The following is a 24601-nucleotide window of genomic DNA, read 5'->3' as shown; positions in this document are numbered from 1 at the left end:
TCAATGGGAACAATGAGGCACGCATGCCTCCTTCCGAGTGGATTTTTGTTAGAAACGTTCTAGCAGATAGGTAAATGGCTTAGAGAGCTCCATCCCTTTCTTTGGTTTTCATTCAGGAGTTCCCACTGCGCCTCCTGCCTCATGAAGGAATGTGGAAACATGTTTGCTTGGGCTTTCTCCATGGAAGCCCACCTCTCTGCACCTTTTAGTGGCACACACTTATCCTTTTAAAGTGTTCTTAAAGCGTTATTGGCACCTTGCCATTTGGCCCATGTAATAGGCAGAACATAGCTGTGATGCTTCTAGAACAGTTCAGGGACCAAACTGACTCAGAATACAATTCGGTCTCTGTCCCAGGCAGCAGAGGGGAAGCAATGTGTTTTGCCAGTACTTTCTCTGATGCGGCTTCCTCCCCCCTCTGTGATGGCTCAGCTATGAGGACTGGCACATGGGGTTGGGACAAAGCCATTTCCTGCTCCTTTTCATCCAATAGTGAGTAGCCCTCAACAGTGGCTGTTCTTTCCTCTGCACTATTACCCACAATACAGGCAAATCACACAGCAGCACTACAGTAATTTACCTCTTCATAGGCACACAGCCAGGAGTGCTATCATTCCTAAATCATCGATGAATTTCTCAAAACAAATCGAGACATCACAAATCCTTTGACCATTTATCAAATGACGGTCCAAGTGTTTAAAAACTGAAGCCAAAAGGTACCTATGTGCTAAGTCAAACTTACCATAGTTGAATATTTACAAAGATTATGGAGTATGAAGGTGTGACACCTTCATGTGCTCCCCTATTAAAATGTTGGGCAACCAAATCCTACGAGTCCTACTTCTTGTTTTGTTTCTTGCCCTCTCTTCCAACTTCTCTGCTTTCCCTGTCATCTTTAGTCAGGGATGAAAGGCAGTCCAGTGACTTACCGGTACGCTGGGGCCAGCTCTGGCCCCCGGAAGGGGCAGGGCCTAGGGCGGAAGGGGCGTGGCTGAGGGAGTCAGAGCCAGCCCCAGCCCACCCTGTAAGGTAAGTGCCACCCCCCACCAGGGTAGCAGCAGCAGCCCGGGGCTCCGGGGGCTATTTAAAGGGCCCGGGGCTCCCCTGCTTCTACTGCCCTGGCCCAGTAAATAGCCATGGGAGCCCTGGGGAAGCAGCGGGGCTCCAGAGGCTATTTAAAGCTCCTACTGGGAGCCCGAGGCCCTTTAAATTGCCCCCTGGGGAAGCCGGTAAGCCGTACCAGGGTGCACCAGCTTACTTTCACCTCTGTATTTAGTTCACTTGATAAAGAGACGGACCATTCCAAAATGCTTGGAGCCCCAATAATCCCGGATGTTAATTCTGCTGATTATGAAGGAGTTAAGCAAAGGATGACTGTAGCTCCCGGCATACTCAAAACAAACCATAGCCTATCCATGCGAGTATGAATGTTAGTGGGCCTGCTCTTTTTAATGGTGAGCCAACATGTACCATAAATTGCAGGGATTCCGATAGACTCCCTGCAACAAAGAGCATACCGTCTAAAATGTAGACACAACATCATAGGGATAGAATTGGGAGAGAAGGACAATATTTACAGCAATAACCTCACATGATTATTCAGCTTAAGGCATGGCTATGTCATGGTGGGTTGTTATTTAGAATACTCTCATAAAACAAAACACATCAAGCAAAGACAACTCACTCACTTACTGTGAGCGCCAAAAAGAAAAAAGAAAAAAAAAAAAGCAAATCTCTCCAGAAACTCACTGAACACTTGGACCAGTTTAGGGAAAGTACTGTATCATTATGGTGACAACATGAAGAGGGACATGGAGGCACTTGTGTGGGAGGCAGCTAAATGAGGCATCAAGGATGGAATTAGTGATGGAAAAGAGTGGGAAGACATCATGATAAGAGAAACATTTGGATAACCAGGAAACAAACAACCAGGCAGCAGCAGAGACAAAAAAAATAGTAAATACAATACAGTACTGTGTTAAACGTAAACTACAAAAATAATAAAGGGAAAGCAGCATTTGTCTTCTGCATAATACATTTTCAAAGCTGTATTAAGTCAATGTTCAGCTGCAAACTTTTGAAAGAACCACCATAATGTTTTCTTCAGAGTTATGAACAACCTCCATTCCTGAGGTGTTCATAATTGAGGTTCTACCATGTAAGAAAGGGAGGCCAAGATTCCTGTACACTGATTGTAGAAATGTAGGCTATGATTTTGAGAGACCCTAAGGGAGTTAGGAGTTCAAATCCCAATGCAGTTTAATGAGAGTCATGCACTTAAATCCCTTTGTTTTTTAAAAACCCAACCTAGTGCCAGCTAAAGGCCTGATCCAATAGCTAATGAAGTCAGTGAGAGTCTTTCCATTGACTTAACACTGAATCAGACCTAAATCTTTATTTCTAGAAAGAATTCCTTAACATCGATTTAGAGTCTTCAGGCTTCAAAGAGAATTCCATTTGGCAGTTTCAAGAATGTCTATTTGTTAGATAAAAATAATGCGGAGAGTGGGCCTGGGTGAGAAGCAGCTTGCTGCACCATGATTCAGCTAAGATGAAGCAGAGTTAATTTGATAACATCTCTTGGAAACCATTTATGGAACACAGGCCAAACTCCTTAAGTGATGTGTTAGCCAGTATTTCAGTGAGGAGTTTTAAATCAGCTTGAAGCAATAAATTGGCCTCCAGGCAGCCCATTCTGTAAGGAGATTTCCCATTCTTCTTTAGATCTGACAAATTTTTGCTAAACACACTTGTTCTTGGAGCAATACAAACTCAAAGCCGACGGTAAATATTAATCCTTATAATCATTTTCTTTCTGTGTATTGATTCATTTATATAGCCTATGGAATAGCTAATATTAACCAAATATGTTGAATTCTAAGGCCCAGAACACTGGTCCTTTACCAATAAGTAGCCCTATTCAGGAATTCTATGCACTAGACTATATCTAATCTGTGGCATCTCAATGCCTATAAAACTACAGATAAAGGGATGGTTCCTGACTAACATACATAAGCATATATAAACCTGAGAAACTGATAGGGGTTGATTGTTACAGCACACAGGGAAATACGATTGGGGCTAAGACCCACCCACTAAAAGATTATCTTGAAGAATCGTTAGTCCTTTCAGCTGTAAATAATGATGCCTTTATGCATAAATCAGGCAAACTGAGAAAGTATAGATATGACATCAGAAGATATGTTTCTTTTGGCAGACGGTCTCTGTTTGAAAACTCTATATGACGACACTGGTGTTGAAACTTAGCTAGGGAATGAAACTGCACATCCCTCCAGTTACAATGAAGAAGAGACATCACATCAAAAGGGTGTGAATGTATCTATTCTTTCTGTATTCTGTACTAATCTACGATAGAGAATCTTTGATTAAATAATTCCAGTTGAGCCTGTTATTTGACAATCTTGGGTCATCATTAACTCAGACATACAACAGAGCTGAACGTGTATAGAACATTTTGAGGTTTGAACATTGAGAAAACTGCATAATAGCATCAGATGTCCCCTGTAGTGCAAGGAACTTACAGAAGTCCCCCCTCTAAAGACTTTAGGAAACTTAAATTTCATTGCTATCTAAATTGCAGATGCTGCTTCAGCTGTATAAAGCAAGCTGAAGTGTCCAGCATTTCTCCAAGTTTCCCTCTTGTTCTTATGGAGGAAATGGCACTTGGGCTCAGAAGCCTGTGCCTCCTACCACCAATGACAAATAGGACAGAAAGATTAGACCATAAAAGCAAATGATCTAGGAAAAAACCATAACAGCAAAATGCATGATCCACAGAATAAGCGTAGAAGTCAAAGCAAACCGTGTATAGACCTGAAGTTTAAAATGGAGCATGTGAGTAGATTTAGCAATACAAGATTTGTTCGTTCATCCCTTATTAAAGCAAAGCTACTGCCCTTAAGTGTTAATGGGAGTTACATTTACCTCCAAGATTAAGTGTCTAATTTAATTTAACATTGTTTTTCACTGGGCTCTTTTTGGTAGCTACCATCCACCCAATATATATAATAAGTAGAACTAGTCAAAGAGTGTTTGTTACCATTTTCGGTTTTTAAGTGAAAAATGCTCTTAAAATTAGGAGGGGAAATTCACTGTCCAAGTTATTTTTCAAAGAAAAAGTTTCCACTACTATTTAAGAAATATATGAATTTTCTGCTTAAAATTTTGACAATGAAAAATTCTCCCCCATTTTTTAATATTGAAAATTTCAGTTTTCAATGTTTTGTCCCCCTTAAAAAGGAGGGATGGTGAAAGTTTCTTTATTAAAATAGAATTTTTATATGGAAAAAGGTTTAACTTTTTATTACTAGAATCTGTAGGACACTTAAGTGTGATTCTACTGACTTTTGCAGGATACAACATCCACATTACACCTGGTCAAAAAGTGTTACTTTGCCTTTTTTGCATCAGCTCAATAGTTGATTGAAAAACAAGATAGTTCACATACATTGTCATCTCTTTATCAGCAGGGCTTTAGTGAATTTATAGATATAAAATTATTCTGATTAATTCCCCCAAGCCCTTCTAGCCCGACAAGTTTGCTGCAAAACACCAGTTTACAAGTCTTGTTTCTATTAGTGTTGAAATAAAAACAGATACGTGGTTTTATGAATGGATAGCTAGGAAGCCAGGTTTTGAGTACTGCATGCTACTCTCTTATTTCACATGTATAAGCTGAACAGCACAGCAGTTCAGTACAGCTAGCCTCAATTCTACACCATTGCATTGCTGAGAAGACAAGAGCAAGGTCAACCCTCAGGTAAGCAGCAGGGCCGCCCAGAGGATTCAAGGGGCCTGGGGCAAAGTGGGGGAGCTGCGGCGCTTGTACGCACCCGGTGGCTGTCCCAGCCTTTGGCAGCATTTCGGTGGCGGGGGGCCCTTCAGTCGCTCTGCATCTTCGGCAGCACTGAAGGACCCGCTGCCGAAGACCCGGACCGCCGCCGGACCAGGGCTCGCGGGGCCCCTATGGGGCCTGGGGCAAATTGCCCCAATTGCCCCCCCCCCCCCGGCAGCCCTGGTAAGCAGACACAAAGTTATTGAAGCCAATGGGTCTTGCACCAGCTTAACCTAGAGCTGGATGTGGCCAACTAGGACAGAACACAAGTAGACTGAGAAGTTAGACAAGCCTTATTATAGTCAACTCAGGTGAACGCAGATTCACCTGGCCGGACGTACCTGCTTTCACATCCTCATTTTCACCTAATTATACCCTACATGCCTGATCATATAAAAGACTGCAGGGCTAAGCTCGCTAAGCTATGTTCTGCAGACTAAGGGTAGTTTCCATGAGCCTTTAGCTTCTCACAGGATTGAGAACTCAAAGAAACACCGAGAACACCTCCTGGCTCCTCCATCCCAAAAGAAGAACAGAATCAATATCATGAGTAAACAATAAATGCTGCCATTTATTTTACCAGTGGGATTCTTGTAGCTGAATCCTCCAAAAGGCAGCAGTGCAGAACAAAGATAGTAAAAGGGAGCTGTTAATGCTTTTAGTCCATCACTATTTCCAGTCCATATTCCTGCCAAAGCAGGATGGTTCCCTTTAGTACATTTTCTAGTGCAGCCTCCAATCTAGATGCAAGCGTCACATAAGATTTGCACCAGTACCCTTGGGAGGTTATTCTACAGTCTCTGGACTTGTCCACACAAAATACAACCCAGCTTGCTGAACTAAGTAAGTCTACCCTGCACTCCGTGAACTCTGCTGCCACACACTAAAAGTTCCCTAATATACTTGAATCTACTCTGCTTTGAAATGGGAGAGATTAAAGCACACTAGGGAACTGTTAGTACATGGCAGCAGAGTCCACAGACACTTCAGGTAAGTGGACACTGGAATTAGACACCCACGGCTGGTCCGTGCCAGCTGACTGCTTAGCATCTTACACTTGTGCCTAGCCCTTGGGCTGCAGCCCAAGTCCTAGAGCCCAGGACCCTGTGAGGTGGGAGGGTCCCAGACACCTACAGCCCAATTAAACAGCCTGAGTCAGCTGGCACAGACCAGCTGCATGTTTTTAATTGCAGTGGAGACGTACCCTTATTGCACAGCAGGCTACTGCAAGGTAGATTCACACCCCAGCTTCCCACAAATTGTGTGTTTGTGTAAACAAGCCCTAATAGATATCACTATTAGGACATTCTGACTTTTAGTCCAAGTTGTCCTGTTCCATTCCATTCGACCTAATTATACCCCATGCATTTACACACTGTACAGTGAATATTTCCCTGAATACATCACTGAGATCCTTCTTGCATTGATCACAGTAGTTCTGTTGATTGAAGAAAGATAAGCAGTAAAAAGAGCATATTTGTGCATGATACACTGCAGGGATTTTTCCATCCACATGAAATTTTGAATCTAATGTTGCCAAGGTCAGTGATGTTAGAATGAGATGCTGCATAAGGGCTGCTCATAAATGTTTCCTTTACCTAGCAGTTACTGTAGCTTTGCACAATTTCTACAATGGAAATTTGTAACTTTGTTTTATTTCTTCTGACTATTGCCTTTTCAGTTCCCCTTGTGTAACGTAATCTTTTCCAGTCTCCTCGGCCTAACAAATTCCCCAAGATGCACACCAAACTACTGGACAGAGAATACTCATGTTGCTTAAATAAAGTGAAACAAATACATATCTGCTAAAGTTTTGTTTTAGTCACCCTGATATCCAAAATATACAGGATGTATGTGAGAACTGCATTTAACTCCATATTGTATTTGTTGGAAAACCCATGGTGTGCAAGTTATTTCCCCACCATCATCCACATTGTACTTTTTGCAGAGCTCTGTATGAAAACATATCATGTGCTCATACTGAGAAACAATGACCAAACAATTATAAGGTGAAAAAAAAAAGTGTTTTAACCATTACCAAGTTCAAAAGCACTCAAAGAAATCCAAAAAGATCATTTGCACTCTAATACACACATCTAGGGCCAAGTTTTTCCACAGGTCCTGAGCACCTGTAGCTTTTGTTCAAATCAGTGGGAGCTGTGGGTACTCAGTAACCCTGGGAGGGGGAGAGGGGGAAATATCAGGCTTTTCCAGTCAAAATTAGATTTCCACTCTGGTCAACAGCAGGCCTACTTTATCCTTGCAAATGCCACAATTATAAATGAAAATTGGATACATGTGACTCACAGCAGTTAACTGTCTGAATATGTTCTAGTCTACATAGATAAGATAGAAAATAAGGTGGAAGGAAAAACAGGAGTGAAGTGGCTTGCCCAAGATCACACACTTTTAGAGCCAGGAGAAATTGAAACCATACCTCCCAACTCCCAGTCTAGTGCTTTATCCACTAGGCCACATGACATTGTTATATTCCAACTTTTATGAAGCATGGAATTAGCCACGAGCCCTCAGTTTCTAAGGGCTTGTCTACACAGTAGCTGGAACAGCCATAACAAAATCAATTGTGATGCACAATATGTCCCCTTGAGCAGCTCATCTACCAGGTATATCTTTCTAACACAGGGGCACGCAAACTTTTTGGCCTGAGGGCCGCATTGGGTTTTGGAAATTGTATGGTGGGCCGGTTAGGAGAGGGGGGCTGGCCCAGTCCCCACCCCCTATTCGCCACCCCCACACACACTTCTCGCCCCCTGACAGCCCACCCCTGGGATCCCTGCCCCATACACTCCCACCCTGCTCCCTGTCCCCTGACCGCCCCGGAATCCCCATCCTTGACTGCCCCCTGCCACCCCATCCAACCCCCCCATTCCTGACTGCCCCCTGACTCCTGCTCCCATTCAACCCCCCTGTTCCCCACCCTCTGACCACCCCGACCACCACCTCGAACTCCCCTGCCCTGTATCCTACCCCCTTACTGCGCTGCCTGGAGCACCGGCGGCTGGCGGCACTACAGCCAAGCACTGCACAGCACAGAGCGCCAGGTCAGGCCAGGCTCTGCAGCGGTGCTGCCCCAGGAGCCCACCGCCCAGAGCATTGCACTAGGGCAAGCTGAGGCTGTGGGGGAGGGGGAACAGCAGTGGAGGGGCCAGGGACTAGCCCCCCGGGGCAGAACTCAGGGGCCCAGCAGGAGGGACCCGCACCATAGTTTGCCCACCTCTGATTTAGGGTCTTAATCTTTCATTCGTCACTTCATCTTCCTGATCCCTCTGTTTACACATGCACACTCTTCCCCTCCTTGAAAATTCTTCAACATCACTTGTTTTGTTCCTCTCAACAACTACACAGGCTGCCTTGCTTCTGAATTTCATTCTTTCCTACATAGCCCATTTCTGTTTCTTCTCCTTATAGCTCAGTGTATCCTAGTATGGGCAGCTAGACTGGTTCCTTCTAATTGGTGCCAGCTGTTTTTACAGGCCTCCAGTACCAGACTGCCAAAAAAGAATATGGCCAACTCAGTTACTGGTGGATTACCAACAGACCACAATTCAAAATCTGGAAACAGCTGCTGTAGCTGCCTAGCAAAGGTAGCAAAATATGGTTAAAGTTGAGCCTTAAACTGCAAGGGACTTAATAGAAGCATCTAAACCTGGAAGGTGGGGGTGAGTCACAGCTCTTTTAGGTCTGCTCCAGAGGAAAGACAGATACAAACATTCTGATCTTAGTAATAAGGAAATAATTCAGTCATAGGGTGCCGCATTGGCCATAGGCCCCAAATAAAATAGCACAAATATAGGTCAGCTTTCCCATCTCCAGAAACAAAATAAAAAACAATCTTACTGGAGTTGCATTTTCCAATAGAAGTATAGTCCTTTTGGACCAGGACTTAACACTCATCTGGGACAGGGAGAAAGTAGAAAACCACCCTTGCCCCTTTCTACAAACCTTTATTTCTTTCTCTTTCCTGCTACTCTCTGCTTCCTTCCTATTTGCCTCCCACACAGAGGAAGCACAGCTGTTCAGTCCTCCTCCCAGCAACAGAATAAACCACAGCTGCCAGCTCTTCCTACCAGGTCTGGTAGCTTAAAGAGCTGCTTAATAAGTGGGTTTAACCCCTTCCAAGTTCCTGCAGGGGTGGGGCACATATATCCTATCCCAGGGCTGAGTTGGTTTAACTTTGACTTCAGTGGGAGCTTGCACAATCAGGCTCATAACCATAGACATGATTTACTTTGTGTAATAATCCATTTTTATCCCATACCCTGTTTATTATCTGCTAAAATCCAAAGGCCTGAAACATGTGCAGACCTTAAATAAAAATATAGGGGAACAATTAACCCCCCAAACTAAAAAGATTTGTTTTCCAATTAGCCAGTGTGTATATGTCACTATTGCCCTCTGCTAGACTGAATGTCAGTCCACTCACGTGTATTTGACCATGTTATGCCCTAGTGATCTAACCCCTGAAAACCTTTAGAGTTCTTCTATGATTTATACCAGGGGTCCCCAACGCGGTGCCCACGGGTGCCATGGTGCCTGCCGGGGCGTCTAAGTGCACCCGCGTATTGGCCGGCGGACGAGCATCCGCTGAAATGCCGCCGAGAAGCAGCGTCATCCAGAGGTGTCACCGCCGAAATGCTGCCGAAAATCGGCAGCAACGCCATTGATGTTGCCGCCATGGTCCTCCGTGGCTCATCGTCTGGTGCCTGCCAGACGGAAAAGGTTTGGGACCACTGATTTATACGAGTGGCAAAGCACCTTCCTTCAGGGCTCCTAAGCTTACAAGCACCTATTCCAGCTACAAATCTGTTAAAATAGCAGTAGGAGACTTGGACTACTGAAAACTTTGTGTACCCATATTTAGGGCTTGAGCACAGGGCATTGTCTGAGAAAAATGCGGGGGGGAGTTTTGTCAGCATATAGAACATTATATGTGATTGTCTTCTATACTGCAAAATCGGGGAGCGGGGTGAGAAGTGCTCAAAAAGTGGAAGACATAATGGGACATATGTCCTGAAAGAGTCAGGGAGGTAAACCAAGGTCGGGGGAGAGGCAACTGACCCATTGGCCCATAGCAATTGAAACCCCTGCTTGAACACCTCCTCCTCAGTTTCCCCTTGTCTCTCAGAGCCACTAAAGAGCTGTGTGTATATGTGATCTTGAAATAGCTTTTCTACATCCCCATGTCTTGCACTCTTACATGACAGAGGCAATATTTTATTAACACTCAGTCCATTGACTGCTAAATTATTTAGTTTTTCAAGATTGTTAAAGAAAAAAAGTGCTGCCGGTCTGAGCCCTTACATGCCAGTCTTCAGCTTGGAATGAATTTTTACAATGGAATTATGAACCTCAGAGCTCATTGGAAATGCTGACAGACCTTTAACTGGTGTTCTGTGGAGCACAGAACATGGCAACACTGTAATAATTTGGAAATGTCTTGTTTAAAATACATTTAGGCCATGCAAACCAGATATTGATATTCACTTGTAGTATCTGAGCGCCAACAGTGCCTGGAAGGCATCTCATTGAGAGAATCTTTTTCTGCAGCAGTACCAGCAGGTGGGATGAAACAGTGACAAATGGGAAGGAAGGCAGCACATATGAATAAGCTCTTTAATATCCTATTTGTTTGCTCATCTTGGCTGCTTGCTTTGTTATTTCACATCATCTGGCAGCGTCAAAGCAGCTAAAGTGCAATCCGTTCCCGCAGCCTGGTCCTGGGGAGGGCTGGAGACGTTTACTCTTCAGTATCCTATTACTAGGAATGCTCAAAATGTCTGTGGGGAAACTGCAGGTGGTGCTACTATGGCTGCTGAACGATATGCCATTTTTATTTCAGATCAGAGATCCACCACTTGTGCACTGTGGCAACAGGCTTTATTGGTGCTAATACAATTGTTGGGTTCTCATGAAGCGTAAATCTGGAACCTGAGTGCAATATCTCTGCTTCCACCATCATTCTGTGTTTAGCAAAGTATTTCACGAGTGTTTGCCGGATTTAGGTCTACACATTCTTTAAGGGGGGAAAAGGAATCTTTATTCTTTAAGGGCTGAATGCACAAGAAGCTTGATCTTTCTTGCCATGAATTAAAAGGGAGCTTGAATTCCCAGAATTGCCTTATGAATGGTTTAAAACTTATTCTTCCTACAGGTCTGTGATCAGCACTTTGGTTCCCATTAATAAAATCGGTGTATAACCTCAGTTTCCCCCCAGCGGCTGTTGACATACACCAGAGACTTTCAATAACAGAATATGATATATTCAGTAATAACCGAATGTCAGTTCCCCATAAGTGAGGATGAATGCTAACTCTTTAATGGGGATCTCTGTGCTTATGTCACCTATAGTAATGATGCCTACCTGCTTTGTAAAACACTTTGAGATCAACAGTGATACATGCATGCTAAGTATTATTTTCCACACAACCACCTTCTTTTAGACAGAATAATCGGGAACATAGTCAAGATTATCCTAAACTCTAATGCGTGCTGAAAGGAACAAGATAGAAGGAAAACTGGAAGAAGCAAAGAAGAAAACAAGACAGGCCCATAATTTGCACAAATCCCGCCAGTGGACATGAGGACTCTAAAACATCTGAACTGCAGACATCCAGTCTAGACAGTCATCTGTTGAATTAGTACTTTATAGTGGCCTGATCCTACCCGATTTGGATTCTATGGGAGTTTTGCCATTGACTTCACTGGGACCTATATTGTGTCCCGTAAGGTTCCTTGGGCATTAGCTTTTATCAAAGTACTTTTCCCAATATTTCCTTATCTGTGAAATGGAGTCAATAGATATTCATCTCACTCACTGAGGTGATGTGAGGATTAATAAATGAATGTGTGCGCACTGCTTGTATGAGCATTATTATGACCATAGGCTGCTCACACAGGGTTTGATTAGAGATACCCCAAGGCAGCCGGCTCTCAGCCCTATCCAATACTCATTTAAATTGTGTATATCTGCCATATTTTCAAAGTGATCTTTTGATGGGTTGTTTAGTGTGGACATCATAATCATATAGGAGGTGGTACCCAGTGTTTAAAAGAAAACAAGAGATTACCAATCAAGTCAATGGCTAGGGGATCCTAATAAACTCAGCTGTGATTAGCTGGTGCACTCAGTCATATCTTGCAAGTAATTAAACAGCTCCAGTCTAGATCATTAGATGCTTTTTTTTTTTTTTTTTTTTTTTTTTTTAAAGGGAGATATCCCATCTCCTAGAACTGAAAGGGACCTTGAAAGGTCATTGAGTCTAGCCCCCTGCCTTCACTAGCAAGACCAAGTACTGATTTTGCCCCAGATCCCCAAGTGGCCCCCTCAAGGATTGAACTCACAACCCTGGATTTAGCAGGCCAACGCTCAAACCACTGAGCTATCCCTCCCCATGCTTACCTAACATATTGTGTTTCAGGCCACAGGGCAGTACTTAAACATTTGTATGTCATCCATTTTATTAGTATATTAGGGTTTCTTGAGGGGTGTATTGAGGGAAATGAATTAAAGGGACTGTCTAATATCTAAGATGTAAATTAGAATGGATTGTAGGACACTTTTGGGGAGATTGATGATGTTGGGAGAGGCAGACTAATGGATCTGTACAACATTTTTGTAATTAAACATAAAATCTGGCAAAAATGCACTTGGCTTCAAGCTTGTGCTGCCATTAAGCAGCCAGAAATGAGCTAATCTGTCTTGGCAGAAGCAGCAGAACCCACATTCTCTGGGTAGAACTGGGAGAGGAGATAATGCCTAATCAGAAGGTTGTGGCATATGCTACCACGTACCGCTTTCAATGACTAAAGATATGACGTGGTTCTTATTTTAGTTTCCTTCGTCAGGAAAAGTAAGGCAATGTTCTGAGGAAAAATCCAGTTATTGATTTGTAAGATAGCTCTCTCTCAACCATCTGTACTGGAATAACCTGTCCAGGGACACTGCTGTTTAGGATTCCTAATATCATAACTTTTCTTCCTTTCCCCGTGGGCTTCTGCTTGACTTAGGCTAGGTCTACACTGGGGGAGGGATCGATTTAAGATACACAAATTCAATAGTGTAGCTGAATTCGACGTATCCTATTCGACTTACCCTGCTGTGAGGATGGTGGCAAATCGACCGCCGCAGCTCCCCCGTTGACGGCGCTTATTCCTCCTGACGAGGTGGGGGTACGCACGTCGATTCGGGGATCAATTTATCCGTCTAGATGAGACGCGATAAATCGATCCCCGAGAGATCGATTTCTACCCGCCGATCCGGGTGGGTAGTGTAGACTAGCCCTTAGACTTTATGAGACAGGGAAGTATGTTTACCCTGAGTAGGCAGGTTTGGACACAGAAGAAGCCCATCTGAGTTGGTGACTGGAATTGTTCCCCCTATCAGCAGTATAACTCATCACGTGCTTCCCAGACATCCTAGAAGGGACTATCCTTACCATGAGGAGTTCACAAGGACAACAGGTAGACAGAGGCTAGTGGAGAGGAATACAGTCACACTAGGTAAAAGCTTCCACAAAGCTGTTGAATGACAGTCAGGTTGCTTCATAACTGATAATGCAGGCTCAGTGATCCATTGTATGTGGGAGCAAAGGCTAGTAGAAACCCCAGCCAAAGACCAGCTTTTACCCCACTGTGCAGGTTGCTGTGATAGAGTTGAACTCCATGGCATACTTCAGCCCTTAAACTCCTCCAATCCTGCGCGCACACGTGAGTTGAAACAATGGGGGGGGGGCAGTATATCTACATGGCAAGTATGAGCATGCTTTTAAATGTGGGTAGACGGACATGGGAAGCCTTCAGCAGAGTTAGTGTGCTCAAAATAGCAGTGCGGTGGCTCAGGTGAGTTTGTACTCAGGCTGCTAGCCCAAGCTGCCACCCCAGTACATTGCTAGTTATAGCAAGCTCACTAGAGGAGAGCTGGCATGTATCTGTGAGGGGAGCCTGCTCCCAGCTGCCCTCTAGCTGTACCTTAAGTGGTATTAAAGGAGGTGATACAGCCCCTCACTATTGCAGTATCCCGTCAGGACTATTATAAATAAAATTCTGCCCTCTGTTAAAATTTCTCTTTCTCACTCCCCCACCCTATCTTCCCATTATCATCTTTTGGGTATATCCATATCTCTGCTATGAGAAGGAAGGGGAACAGAGAGAGTGTTGGCAGCTCCTGTGAAAAGGGGGCTCTGGTGGATTTGCTCAGTGTGAGTTAATGAGCATGGTTTGGTTTCCAACTCCTGGAGAAAAGGGTTCACTTCCACTCCCAGGTACTTTGAGAAAGTGTAGAGTAGAGCAGCTATTTCTGGGGGTTAAATGGGATAAAATTAAGCTGCAGGGAAAATGAAGCACTTTTTTATGAATTTCCCCAAAGGATTATAAATAATGCTCTTTGAATTTAAAGATGAAAAATGATTGAACACAAGGAGGAGGATTCTCATGTCAAGTGGATTCTTTCATGAATGGGAAAGGAAACAGGGAGTATCACTCTTAGCCTTCTGTGCATTAGAAGCATTGAACTCTTTGTCTTTCGGGAAAATATGGATATATTTTTGTGTTGATTGAAAAGTACTGCAGTTAAGCTGTTCCTAGATAACTTTAGAGCCCTCACTGAAAACCGGCATCTAACATGGAAAAAGAGGTTCCGAACAGGCCCTACATCATACTTACAGAATGTCTCTTGACCTGTAACCAATTAACATCAAACTGTGTCAACAGCAGTACCATCGTGAGATTGCATTTAGAGCTAAATTTAGAGCCTCACCTTCTCAAGAAAGCTATTCCCCAGGAAAAGCAACAATAAAACTATATTTATACATACATTTACATTATATATATTAAATATATATAAAAACACAAATATCCACTATAATTCACACTCCACTGTCCACAGAGGAAACTAGAATAATAACACCTTGCTGTATATTTAATTTGTTTTTGCATATTTAATGTGTTAATTGCTGAGATTCCTGTATGAGAAGTGCTAGAGAAACATTTAATCCTACAACAGACAGACTATGATGTAAAGGACTTGTCCTTGTGTACAGTTTTAATTCTACATGAGAGCAACAGTGATAATTTATGCTGTCTTTAGCCATTGAATAGCTTTTAATTTAATTTATAAAGAAGGAACCAATGTTAAGTACACTTCTACCCCGATATAACGTGACCTGATATAACACAAATCCGGATATAACGCGGTAAAGCAGTGCTCTGGGGGGGCGGGGCTACGCACTCGGGCAGATCAAAGCAAGTTCAATATAACGCAGTTTCACTTATAACGCGGTAAGATTTTTTGGCTCCCGAGGACAGCATTATATCGAGGTAGAGGTGTATTTGAGAACTGAGTTCTATGTGCACATGATGTTCAGTATAGTCTGGATTTCTGGGTTAAAAACAATCATTTAATTTTAAATGCACATATTTCTATAATGCTATTTATTGCTAATATGGTTGAACTACTAGTAGTGCAAAGGGAACTTTCCTATTGACTTCCTTGGGAGCAGTATCAGATTCTTCTGAGAAAACTGACAGACAGACAGACACACACACACGCTGCCTTGCAGAATTCCACTAATCTGTTTCTTGTGCATTTGTAGTCAACCTCAATGCAACATATTTTGATCTTCACAAGATAATGAAATTCTTTGATAGTGACAACTGTGGATATAAGGGACAGACACTTCAAACAAGTGCAAAACTATTTCAACTAGAAGTTTCAAACCTCTGTAATTATTGTTTCTGCAGCTAAACAAACAAATATTAACCTCATTGAAATAGTCAATAATTAAATTTGTGTTTATATCTATTAAATAGTACTGTTCCTATGCATTTTACATATGTAAATTATTCAAAGTCAGTAAAGCTGTCAATGGAAAGATCAAAGCAAAATATATATATAATCCCTATAACAGATTCACACCTTAATAAGTTTTGACAAGCCAAGTATCTAAAGTGTTGTCATAAATAGCCATTTAATGTGTGTAATCCATCCTGGAGAAAAGAATTCTGAAAACATATAAACTGTCAGTCAATCAAGCAGTATCTATAGGATCAAAATGTTTTTTAAGTACATCAGAAGCAGGAAGCCTGCTAAACAACCAGTGGGGCCCCTGGATGATCGAGATACAAAAGGCGCACTTAAAGACGATAAAGTCATTGCGGAGAAACTAAATGAATTCTTTGCTTCAGTCTTCACAGCTGAGGATGTTAGGGAGATTCCCAAACCTGAGTCATCCTTTGTAGGTGACAAATCTGAGGAATTGTCACAGATTGAAGTGTCATTAGAGGAGGTTTTGGAATTAATTGATAAATTTAACAGTAACAAGTCACCGGGACCAGATGGCATTCGCCTAAGAGTTCTGAAAGAACTCAAATGTGAAATTGCGGAACTATTAACTACGGTTTGTAACCTGTCCTTTAAATCAGCTTCTGTACCCAATGACTGGAAGATAGCTAATGTAACGCCAATATTTAAAAAGGGCTCTAGAGGTGATCCCAGCAATTACAGACCGGTAGTCTAATGTCAGTACCGGGCAAATTAGTTGAAACAATAGTAAAGAATAAAATTGTCAGACACTTGGAAGAACATAAATCGTTGGGCAAAAGTCAACATGGTTTCTGTAAAGGGAAATCATGTCTTATTAATCTATTAGAGTTCTTTGAAGGGGTCAACAAACATGTGGACAAAGGGGATCCAGTGGACATAGTGTACTTAGATTTCCAGAACAAAGGGTAGGAATAAATGGTAAATTTTCAGAATGGAGAGGGGTAACTAGTGGTGTTCCCCAAGGGTCAGTCCTAGGACCAATCCTATTCAAATTGTTCATAAATGATCTGGAGAAAGGGGTAAACAGTGAGGTGGCCAAGTTTGCAGACGATACTAAACTGCTCAAGATAGTTAAGACCAAAGCAGACTGTGAAGAACTTCAAAAAGATCTCACAAAACTAAGTGATTGGGCAACAAAATGGCAAATGAAATTTAATGTGGATAAATGTAAAGTAATGCACATTGGAAAAAATAACCCAACTATACATACAATATGATGGGAGCTAATTTAGCTACAACTAATCAGGAAAGAGATCTTGGAGTCATCGTGGATAGTTCTCTGAAGATGTCCACGCAGTCTGCAGCGGTGGTCAAAAAAACAAACAGGATGTTAGGAATCATTAAAAAGGGGATAGAGAATAAGATGGAGAATATCTTATTGTCCTTATATAAATCCATGGTATGCCCACATATTGAATCCTGTGTACAGTTGTGGTCTCCTCATCTCAAAAAAGATAATATATCTTTATATATTAGACGTTAGAAAAGGTTCAGAGAAGGACAACTAAAATGATTAGGGGTTTGGAATGGGTCCCATATGAGGAGAGATTAAAGAGGCTAGGATTTTTCAGCTTGGAAAAGAGGAGAGTAAGGGGGGATAGAGGTATATAAAAACATGAGTGGTGTGGAGAAAGTGAATAAGGAAAAGTTATTTACTTGTTCCCATAATATAAGAACTAGGGGCCACCAAATGAAATTAATGGGCAGCAGGTTTAAACAAATAAAAGGAAGTTCTTCTTCACACAGCGCACAGTCAACCTGTGGAACTCCTTGCCAGGGGAGGTTGTGAAGGCTAGGACTATAACAGGGTTTAAAAGAGAACTAGATAAATTCATGGAGGTTAAGTTCATTAATGTCTATTAGCAAGGATGGGTAAGAAATGGTGTCTCTAGCCTCTGTTTGTCAGAGGGTGGAGATGGATAGCAGGAGAGAGATCACTTAATCATTGTCTGTTAGTTTCACTCCCTCTGGGGCACCTGACATTGGCCACTGTCGACGGACAGGATGCTGGGCTGGATGGACCCTTGGTCTGACCCAGTATGGCCATTCTTATGTTCTTATCATAGGATCAGTCAAACAGATAGATGCAAAAGTTAAAACATTGAAGATTAGAATTAAAACCACAAAATGCAGGTAAATTCAGAAAGGAGATCTTCCAATCTTGCCACAATTCACTCCTTAATTTCAAAGCATTTTAAAGATTCAAGATGAGTGTGGGAGGTTAAGTGCTGTTGCGTATGCTGTCCAAAGATACACCTGTGAATTTCTCATTGGACTCGAGATGCTCTGTGCACGTGCACCTGAGGCACAATTGGAGCCAAGGGTCAAGGTTTTTAGAACTTAGTGCCTAAAGTTAAATTCTTAAATATACTAAGCCTGTTTTCAAGAAGTGCTGAGAAACCCTAAATCCCATTGAAGTGAATGGGAAAAGCAGATGATCGACACCTTTGAAAATCAGGCATTTTTATTTAGGTGCTTAATATGAGATTTAGGAGCTTAAGTTTAGGCACACAAGTTCAAAAATATGGGCCATCATGTCTACATAATGAGATGAGCTACATCCTCCACATCCCCCTTGACTCCAAGTTTCTTGACTTCAGTGAGAAAATTCAGAACAATTATTGTACATTTTTGGCAACAATCTCAAGTATCCGTGCCATTAAAATAAAGCCTTAATTTCAATGGAAGTATGAGACAATGTACTATCTGAGGAGAGGTTTCCTTTATCTGGGATCTTTGTGTGAGTAAGTACAGTCACATGGGCTGCATCCCCTCCTTATCACAAATACTCTGTTGAGGGAATTTAAATCTGAAGATTACAAACACATTACACCCTAATAGTCTCTTTGGAACCATATAATGTCCGTTACATCCATAGTAGGAGTTTGTATATTTATAGAACAATATGCTGTGTGTTGGTTTCCTCTCCTGCCCATAGACAATACCTAGTATTTCAGCATATAAATAATAAATCATATAGAGAGAGCCCATATGCAGCACTCATTTCCAGCTCTAGTGTAGTAGGTCTCAAGATACCAGAACTTAAAAACGGCAACACTGTTATATAGAGATGAGTTATTGTAGATGTTACAGGCATCTGAAAAGTACTGAGCCTTATCTCCAGCTGCTGTAAATTGGCATATTTCTACTGAAGTCAAGAAAACTATGTTGACTTACAGAAGCAGAGGATATGGCCCATTGGTTATCATTTTCTTGCCCTCCAACGCCTGTACATTGTTCCTTTTGGTAAACTATGGCAGTTGAGCTTTATGGGCAGAGGGTTATGAAAAATTGTACCAATACATTTTTAAAAGCTTTCTAAACCTTATATGTACGAACATACACAAAATCCAGCTAGCAGTATGGAAATATCACAAGATTTAAAAAAATCAATCATTGCTGACTGGAAAGGCGGTATGCTTGTACTTAAAATATCATCTTTCTTTTTAGAGCAAGCTTTGTCCCCCTCTAATGATTGCACCATGTATAGCTGTCCATGAGTCTGCTACTGCTTTCATGCTTTATTATAGTCAATGAATACAATACAAGCTATAATGCCTTATATGCAGTAAGTTACAGTACAGACCATAAAGGAATCATAGCATCATAGAATATCACGGTTGGAAGGGACCTCAGGAGGTCATCTAGTCCAACCCCCTGCTCAAAGCAGGACCAATTCCCAACTAAATCATCCCAGCCAGGGCTTTGTCAAGCCTGACCTTAAAAGCCTCTAAGGAAGGAGATTCCACCACTTCCCTAGGTAACCCATTCCAGTGCTTCACCACACTCCTAGTGAAAACGTTTTTCCTAATATGCAATCTAAACCTCCCCCACTGCAACTTGAGACCATTGCTCCTTGTTCTGTCATCTGGTACCACTGAGAACAGTCTAGATCCATCTTCTTTGGAACCCCCTTTCAGGTAGTTGAAAGCAGCTATCAAATCCCCCCTCATTCATCTCTTCTGCAGACTAAACAATCCCAGTTCCCTCAGCCTCTCCTCATAAGTCATGTGCTCCGGCCCCCTAATCATTTTTGTTGCCCTCCGCTGGACTCTTTCCACTTTTTCCACATCCTTCTTGTAGTGTGGGGCCCAAAATTGGACACAGTACTCCAGATGAGGCCTCACCAATGTCGAATAGAGGGGAACGATCACGTCCCTCGATCTGCTGGCAATGCCCCTACTTATACAGCCCAAAATGCTGTTAGCCTCCTTGGCAACAAGGGCACACTGTTGACTCAGATCCAGCTTCTCGTCCACTGTAACCCCAAGGTCCTTTTCTGCAGAACTGCTTCCTAGCCATTCGGTCCCTAGTCTGTAACAGTGCATGGGATTCTTCCGTCCTATGTGCAGGACTCTGCATTTGTCCTTGTTGAACCTCATCAGCTTTCTTTTGGCCCAATCCTCTAATTTGTCTAGGTCCCTCTGTATCCTATCCCTACCCTCCAGCGTATCTACCATTCCTCCCAATTTAATGTCATCTGCAAACTTGCTGAGAGTGCAGTCCACGCCATCCTCCAGATCATTAATGAAGATATTGAACAAAACCGGCCCCAGGACCGACCCTTGGGGCACTCCGCTTGAAACCGGCTGCCAACTAGAGATGGAGCCATTGATCACTACCCGTTGAGCCCGACCATCTAGCCAGCTTTCTATCCACCTTATAGTCCATTCATCCAGCCCATACTTCTTTAACTTGGCAGCAAGAATACTGTGGGAGACCGTATCAAAAGCTTTGCTAAAGTCAAGGAATAACACATCCACTGCTTTTCCCTCATCCACAGAGCCACTTATCTCATCATAGAAGGCAATTAGGTTAGTCAGGCATGACTTCCCCTTCGTGAATCCATGCTGACTGTTGCTGATCACTTTCCTCTCCTCTAAATGTTTCATAATTGATTCCTTGAGGACCTGCTCCATGATTTTTCCAGGAATTGAGGTGAGGCTGACTGGCCTGTAGTTCCCCGGATCCTCCTCCTTCCCTTTTTTACAGATGGGCACTACATTAGCCTTTTTCCAGTCATCCAGGACCTCCCCTGATCGCCATGAGTTTTCAAAGATAATAGCCAATGGCTCTGCAACCACATCTGCCAACTCCTTTAGCACGCTTGGATGCAGCGCATCCGGCCCCATGGACTTGTGCTCATCCAGTTTTTCTAAATAGTCCCGAACCACTTCTTTCTCCACAGAGGACTGGTCACCTCCTCCCCATACTGTGTTGCCCAGTGCAGCAGTCTGGGAGCTGACCTTGTTTGTGAAGACATAGGCAAAAAAAGCATTGAGTGCATTAGCTTTTTCCACATCCTCTGTCACTAGGTTGCCTCCCTCATTCAGTAAGAAGCCCACACTTCCCTTGACTTTTTTCTTGTTGTTAACATACCTGAAGAAACCCTTCCTGTTACTCTTAACATCTCTTGCTAGCTGCAACTCCAAGTGTGATTTGGCCTTCCTGATTTCACTCCTGCATGCCTGAGCAATATTTTTATACTCCTCCCTGGTCATTTGTCCAATCTTCCACTTCTTGTAAGCTTCTTTTTTGCGTTTAAGATCAGCAAGGATTTCACTGTTAAACCAAGCTGGTCGCCTGCCATATTTACTATTCTTTCTACACATCGGGATGTTTTTTTTCCTGCAACCTCAATGAGGATTCTTTAAAATACAGCCAGCTCTCTTGGACTCCTTTCCCCCTCATGTTATTCTCCCAGGGGATCCTGCCCATCAGTTCCCTGAGGGAGTCAAAGTCTGCTTTTCTGAAGTCCAGGGTCCATATTTTGCTGCTCTCCTTTCTTCCTTGTGTCAGGATCCTGAACTCAATCAACTCATGGTCACTGCCTCCCAGGTTCCCATCCACTTTAGCTTCCCCTACTAATTCTTCCCGGTTTGTTAGCAGCAGGTCTAGAAGAGCTCTGCCCCTAGTTGGTTCCTCCAGCATTTGCACCTGATCCCAAGGACCTGATCCTTGGGTCCATACAATCTGCATTTTGCACAAGACCTGGGGAGATGGAGGCAATAGGATGGGGAGGTAGGGAAGGTGGTTGTACATCATTTTTGTGTTGCCCTGCTAAAGAGATTCCATCTTCTATGGGCTTTGGATCAGAAACCATGTGGTTAATAACGAACAATGTACCAGGAGCCTTTATGCACAGTTGTTATGATTTTGATTCTGACATCTATGGAGGTTCTCATTGAAAGATATTCAAAGCAAATCCCAAAACACGGGGGGAAACAACAAAAGAAAAGATAGGAAAAAATGGGCTATACAGAACGTTACAACAGCTTTAAATTTCTGGCATGAGACATTCTTTCTAATTTTGCTGAAGAAAGGTTTCTTTCTATACAGAAAGCATACAATTATTCCTGTGTGTTCTGATTTTCATAGATGGTGACATGTTCATCCTTTTTTAAAAAGCTCCATGTCAGCTTTAAAGGGAACGTTCATTGTTGCTATCTCTTGAAAGTCTTTTCATGCCGTTTTTCAGGAGTCTGCAAGTTCAGAAGTTCAATGCTACTTGTTGTGTCAAAATGTTCTAAACCTGTAATTTTCTGCTTATGCTGTAATAAACTTCTTTCTTATGCTATCAAAAACTAATGATTAATTCTCAAAAAGTTTAGCGGTTTGACTTGAAAGTTAAGATGCTCAACTGAAATGTATCCGAACCTCTTGGACTAAATTCACCCTTGAATTCCTCCTCTTTAGACTGAAAAGAATTGCAGAGGAAATAGCATCTCCAATAATATTTCTTGTACCTCCACCTTCCCATCAGAAAGGAAATAACACAAAAGACCAAGAAATGTATTTATTTGAAGACCTGTGTTTCCAGAGTCAGCCTGTAACAGGGTCTGTGATAGGCTGGATGGCTTAGTGATTAACACCCGCCCACTCCGCCAGGTTCTTAGGAGGACCTAGTGCCTTAGGAGGATCAGTGGGGTTTGGCCTCCAAGGAGGCCCTCTGAGTTACCCTCCCTGGTAAGGGTAAACCTCCTATCGCTGCTTTATTTCCTCAGCTTATAGCCCCAGAGAAGAAAAAACAGAAAATGAAAAAGAAACCAAATCGTCAGCCCCAACTAGGCTCAGTGTACAGTACTGTTCCCTAAGGGAGGCTTCTCCATCCCCTTGGTCAGAAGCCTTCAGGGTAGGTGTGTACTCCTCCCCAGTCTCCTCCTGAGCTGGGTCACTCCCTTTTCAACTCTGTCTCAAGTTGGAGCATGCTCAGCCAGGCTGGAGGGACAGGGCTACCTGGGCTCAGTACTGTCCTTTAACCCCTTCCAGCCCACTGTGGGGTTTGTATATCCCAGCCCAAACCTGGAAATAAAGTAGTAGCCATAAAATGGATAATAGTATGTATCCCTGAAATTATCTGTGCATTGATTTTCTGATCTGAGTCCAGAAATCTATTATTATAAATAATTTCTACAACATAAATTACATGGCACTTTACCAACATAAATGAGATGCAATCCCTGCCTAAAATTGCTTACAATCTAACGAGACCAAAACAACCCACTAGCTGCAGGATAAAAGTTCAGGAGAGGGTAAGGGGATTGCTAATGATGATGAGAAGGAACTGCTCACAGAAGTGCATATTAAATATGATTTGAAGGACAGAGAGAGTACTTGGGGAAATGAGGACAAGTCTGTTCAATGGGTTAGGCCAGTAGGAGAGTAAGCACAAAACTGAGAATGGAAGATGGCAAAGAAGAGAATAAGGAAGACAAGAGGTGATGGAAAAGTGGTGGGATGGGATGGGAAGGGCCAAGGAGAGAAGAGAGGGACATATGAAACATTCCCAAAAGCTATGAACATGGTTCCTTATATCTTTGTCTTGTCAATTTTATGAATGTTTTGTTTTGTAAGACTTATGCATAAAATATCATCATTGTCCATTGGGATTAGGTCCATGAGGTGGGATTTACATTTTCCATGATGGTTAGCACTATTACCCTTCCACTTTTTCTGGAAAAAGTTTGTGATTCGTTTCTCTTTCCCAATTTAGCCTCATTTTTCTTGTTTTCTTTAAGAGGCAGACTGCTATTGCTAGTGCTAACTTCCATGAGAGGAAGTTTAATGAGGGTCCAGGGAGTTAAGAGTCTAGTACTTCTGGGTTCTGTTCTTAACAAGGCCATGGACTTGGTCAATCAAGGTCTGATTGTGTGCAATTCACTGACATTTTCCAACTTGCCTTTAATTTTGGCTGTCTCACTTTTTTATATCTAACTTGAAACACGCTGGGCTTGATTTTCAGAGGTGCTGAATAACTGCAGCTCCCATTGACTTCAGTTGAGGTTACTCTAAACTCCTGAAGATGAGGTCCGGCAGCCCAGATCCTACAAAGGTATATAGGCTCCCAACTTCCACTGAAATCAATGGGAAACAGGTGTCTAGATACCTTTGAGGATCTGGGCAATAGTGTCTCTAGTCAGGCCCCAAGAAACTCTGCTGCTCATGAACAGGGATCACTTTTGGAAAACTTGGCCTTAATCTCTCTGTTCTTCAGTTTATTTCTTTGTAGTAGTTTTCTACTGAGTGTTGAGACGTTTAATTAATTATTGTGAAGGCTGGAAAACTGTAAGTATGTTCCCCAAAAATAATGTTTAAAAATTAATTTTCTCAACAATTTTCATGCAAAAATTCACTTTTTCCAGTATTTTGATAAAAAGAAACCAAATGCTTTTGTTTGTATTGTTTTCCCCCCACCCTGACCTTTTTACCATTTTTCTATTGTGCCACTGAGAAAAAAGTGGGAAAGGAAAATAGGAAGAGAAAGGAGGAAAAAAGAACAGAAAAAACCAAAGATCTATTCAAAATTTTTTACAATGTGTACATTTTCAGAAGTCATCACCAAATCTGAAAATTAAAAAATAATAATTATATTCTGCAAAAGTTTTTCATTTGTGAAAAAGGGCATT

The sequence above is a fragment of the Malaclemys terrapin genome, chromosome 7 (genome assembly GCF_027887155.1).
Source record: "Malaclemys terrapin pileata isolate rMalTer1 chromosome 7, rMalTer1.hap1, whole genome shotgun sequence".
In the NCBI taxonomy this organism is placed as follows: Eukaryota; Metazoa; Chordata; order Testudines; family Emydidae; genus Malaclemys; species Malaclemys terrapin.
The sequence above is the reverse complement of the archived record's forward strand: the minus strand, read 5'-3'. Positions refer to the sequence as shown.